General features: G+C 38.0%; 1 pseudogene; it reads right to left on the bottom strand.

Moving 5' to 3' along the window:
- Positions 1-3,514: 3,514 nt before the first annotated feature.
- LOC129503495 (60S ribosomal protein L6-like) lies at positions 3,515-4,438 on the bottom strand (annotated as a pseudogene).
- Positions 4,439-4,958: the final 520 nt, after the last annotated feature.

The raw sequence follows: 4,958 nt of genomic DNA, 5'->3' as shown, positions 1-4,958 counted from the left end.
TCTACATCCAGCTCCATCACTAAGTCCTGTTAACTCTACTCTTTGAAGGAGCTCTCAAATAATTTGTCACTTTTCCATTTCCAGAAGATACAGCTTTAATTTAGACCCACCTTAGATTGTGGGTCTCCCCCTTAGATTGTGTTTTTCAAACACTTTTGACCACATTTCTAGAGTAAGGAATACATTTGGATTCATGACTCAGTACATATATTTCCATGAATACACATATCTAGTATATACATGCACATAAAAAGGGGAATAGGTTTGAATAACAATATTTACTCTTATGCATAGGTTCCAGGATGCATTTTTAAAGATCTTTCTTTCTTTCTTTCTTTCTTTCTTTCTTTCTTTCTTTCTTTCTTTCTTTCTTCCTTCCTTCCTTCCTTCCTTCCTTCCTTCCTTCCTTCCTTCCTTTCTTTTCTTTCTTTCTTTCTTTCTTTCTTTCTTTCTTTCTTTCTTTCTTTCTTTCTTTCTTTCTTTCTTTTTCAAATCTAACTGGAATAGATTGAGTCATCTTATGTGTAGCTCTGGTAGTAAACATTTCCTCTCCAGGATTACATAAATACTGAATGCGAGCTTTGAATAGGGTCCTGAGAGGAGGGATGGAGATTTGGAAGAGATGATAGTAAGATGTGATGCTTGCCCTCAAGGAGCTCATTATCTAAAGAGACAGAACATATTCCTCACTAACTGTAATAATGGCTAATATTTCTTGAGCATTTATATGCACCAGGCACTACTCAAAGCACTTTATATATACTAAGTCATTTAATCTTCACAGTAACTATATGAAGTGGGTATTTATTATTATAACCCAAGATAGACCGTGATAAATGTTCCTAAAGAAAGAGTAATTATGGGACATCTGGGTGGCTCAGCAGTTGAGTGTCTGTCTTTGGCTCAGGGCGTGATCCTGGGGTTCTGGAATCGAGTTGCCCATGGGGCTGCCTGTGAGGCGCCTTCTTCTCCCTCTGCCTATGTCTCTGCCTCTCACTCTGTCTCTCATGAATAAATAAATAAAATCTTTTTTTTAAAGAAAAAGTAATTATGATGATGACTAGAGAAGTCTTTAGAGGGAGAAATGACATTTAAATTTGACATTCTTAATCCTAATTTTGTTTCTTATGGGGTTTTCCTGTTAGAAGAAGGGGCTGTTCACAAAGAAAAAAAAGCACTGCATTAACAGATGCACAGTCATAAAAAAGAATGATGTGTTCAGGCACACCTTTTAGATGACTTTGAATATAACATTGAGGCATTTGGTCTTTACTAGGCAAAGGGGAACCAGTAAAGGTCTGTGATCTGGAGAAATGATAATGAGATAATATAGTTTTTTTAACCCACTAAGTTGATTTCATATCACCTATAGTTTGAAACACTGCCTTGTGACTTTTGTGATAGCCTCCTAATTGATCTTTTTGTCTCCTGTCTGCTATTAATTGACCTTCAACACTAGTAACACTTTTTTTTTTAAGATTTTATTTATTTTAGAAAGAAAGAGAGCACATGAGCAAGCAGGGGTGGGGGAAACGGAGGAAGAGAGACAGAATATCCAAAGTACATTCTGTACTGAGTACACAGCCTGACTCAGGGCTTGATCTCATGACCCTGAGATCATGACCCGAGCCAAAACCAAGAGTCAGACGCTTGACTGATTGAACCATCCAGGTGCCCCAAGAATGTTAAGTTTAAATGTCATTCCTCCCTCTAAAGACTTCTCTAGTCATCATCATAATTACTTTTTCTTTAGGAACATCTATCACAGTCTATCTTGGGTTATAATAATAAATACCCACTTCATATAGTTACTGTGAAGATTAAATGACTTAGTATATATAAAGTGCTTTGAGTAGTGCCTGGTGCATATAAATGCTCAAGAAATATTAGCCATTATTACAGTTAGTGAGGAATATGTTCTGTCTCTTTAGATAATGAGCTCCTTGAGGGCAAGCATCACATCTTACTATCATCTCTTCCAAATCTCCATCCCTCCTCTCAGTACCCTATTCAAAGCTCGCATTCAGTATTTATGTAATCCTGGAGAGGAAATGTTTACTACCAGAGCTACACATAAGATGACTCAATCTATTCCAGTTAGATTTGAGAAAGAAAGAAAGAAAGAAAGAAAGAAAGAAAGAAAGAAAGAAAGAAAGATCTTTAAAAATGCATACTGGAACCTATGCATAAGAGTAAATATTGTTATTCAAACCTATTCCCCTTTTTATGTGCGTGTATATACTAGATATGTGTATTCATGGAAATATATGTACTGAGTCATGAATCCAAATGTATTCCTTACTCTAGAAACGTGGTCAAAAGTGTTTGAAAAACACAATCTAAGGGGAGACAGACCCACAATCTAAGGTGGGTCTAAATTAAAGCTGTATCTTCTGGAAATGGAAAAGTGACAAATTATTTGAGAGCTCCTTCAAAGAGTAGAGTTAACAGGACTTAGTGATGGAGCTGGATGTAGATCTTAAGGGAGGTAAAGGAGGAGCATGGTAGGTTAAATAATGGCTCATCAAAAGATGCCCAAATCCTAATCCTTGGAACCTGTGAATGTTACCTTATCTGGAAAAAAAAAAGTCCTTTGCAGATGTCATCAAGTTAGGGATCTTAAGATAAGGAGAGTATCCTTGATTATCCAGGTAGTCCCTAAATGCAACCACTCATATCCTCTTAAAATCTCTTAAAAAAAAAAAAAAGACACATGAAAATGGCGACAGAAGGCTAAAATGATCTTACTTATTACTGAATAGATAAAAAATGTATGGTATCAAAGTTAATAAATATTCCAACATAACACAATTATGTATTTTCCAGAAGTAGAAAGTGGTACAGAAGTAGAGCACCATTGGAAGGAAAACACTGTTTTCTTCTTCATACAAGAAAAGTCCTAGTGAAAATCAAAACAGTGCTCAAATGTTTATTTATTTAGTAAATTGAAGCAGTGAAGTATAAGTTTTTGCCAAGATATGAGGCAACAAAATTTGTGTTCTAATCTTTGATAGAGATTATTAATATTCACATTGTATAGCTTTTTAGTCCGTTTTTAGCATAGTCATGTTATGCAATTTCTAGCCACAGTTTTGGTACAATAAATATAAATAGCCATTCAGGTTATTCTGCCTTATAAACTCCCTGTTATATAGGAATCCCTTTTTATTCCAGATCCTCTCATCAGGTTTAACAGGTAAGACTACAGTTCTCATGAAAGGAAAGGGGGTGAGAAACAGGCTAGTCATATATTCAATGCTTCATATGGATAAGCGCTTTTTTTTGCTTCCTTGCCACAGATAATGTGTATCCCTGGTGACAGGTCATAGACTATAGAAGTACTATTTGTGCAAGTAGAACTAAACTGAGGTGAATCAGATATAGCAAAGGAATGGTCCAAATGCCTATACTGCCTTATTTCATGCCTATATCAGGCATCAATAACTGATCAAGCTACTTTTTTTCCACTGAATTTTTGGAATTCTTTTTTTTTTTTTTGAAATGGATCAGTTGTTTAATTAGGTTCTTTGTAAGAAATTTGGAACATTAATTTGTGAGGGTAAACTCATTTGTGAGAGAAAACACAGAGTGGAGGTAGCCCTGAAGCTGAGGAGCAGCTTTGATTTTTGGCAGAATTTGCGAGTCCACAGCTTTCTGATCAACCTTGTGCTGCTCTGGAATCTCCTATTTCTCCTTCTCCGTGTCAAAAATCTCCCCTTCCTGGTGTCTGGGTTTACGCAGCTTCTTCTTCTTGAAATAAGCATCAATGAGATGTTTGGGGATTTTCACACTGCTGATATCAATTTTGGTGGAAGTGGCAATGACAAATTTCTGGTGTGTTCTACGCAGAGGAACTCGGTTGAGGGCCAGAGGCCCATCCAGTCACAAGTAGCAAGCCATTGCTCAATTGCTTCAGGAAAACTACCCTCGTGCCTCTGTGGTGCCCAGTGAGGATGATCAAAATGGTCCCAGGAGTGATGCTAGCTCGCAACTTTCTCACATGCTGACTGAGAGGGTTTTTTTTTTTTTTTTTTTTTTTTTTTTTTTTTTTGCCATGGCTCAACAGCTTTTGAGGCACATCTTCAGTAGGATAATACCTAGGCATTTTGTGAAGTTTAACCACTTGGGTACCACCATTCTTGTCACCACCAACTGGTTTTGTAACAGTAGCAAGAACCTTCTCCTTCTATTTCTTTTCAACCCTGGATTTAGCTGCCGAATACTTCCTCTTGTACATGGCTTTTCTGGAATACATAGCCGATCAGGAATATCTGCCAATTCCTCTGACTAGGACAGGGTTTCGGCTGCAGTGGGGCTTCCCCTTCTTTGGCGTTTTAGCCTTGAGGTTACCCTTCTTTGCCTTGCCACCAGCATCAGCCTTCTTGGCTTCAGGTTTCTTCTCCTTGGTATCCGGCTTCTCGGCTTTTTCGCCCGCCATCTTACAAGATGGGAAAGAGCGGAACTCCTTTTTTTTTTTTTTTAAGATTTTATTTATTGGGGTGCCTGGGTGGTTCGGTCAGTTAAGCATCTGCCTTCAGGTATGATCTCAGGGTCCAGGAATCGAGTCCTGCATGGGGCTCCCTGTTCAGTGGGAGAACTGAACAGAAGCTCCCTCTGCTTCTCTCCCCTGCTGTGCTCTCTCTCTCTCTCAAATAAATAAAGTTTTAAAAAACTTTTTAAAAAAGATGTTATTTATCTATTTGGGAGAGAGAGAGCATGCATGTGCATGCACAAGTGGAGAGAGGGACACAAGGAGAGGGAGAGGGAGAAGCAGACTTCCCGCTAATCAGAGACCAATGCGGAGCTGGATTGTGGGAGTCTGGAATCATGACCTGAGCTGAAGGCAAATGCCTAACAAATTGAACCACCCAGGTGCCCTGAGTAACTTTTTGAATAAGCTTTTATTTTGCATGAAATAAAAAAAAATAAAATGCAGTCTTTCCATATCAAGGAGCTTT

The sequence above is a fragment of the Nyctereutes procyonoides genome, unplaced genomic scaffold (assembly GCF_905146905.1).
Source record: "Nyctereutes procyonoides isolate TBG_1078 unplaced genomic scaffold, NYPRO_anot_genome, whole genome shotgun sequence".
In the NCBI taxonomy this organism is placed as follows: domain Eukaryota; kingdom Metazoa; phylum Chordata; class Mammalia; order Carnivora; family Canidae; genus Nyctereutes; species Nyctereutes procyonoides.
The sequence above is the reverse complement of the archived record's forward strand: the minus strand, read 5'-3'. Positions and strand labels throughout refer to the sequence as shown.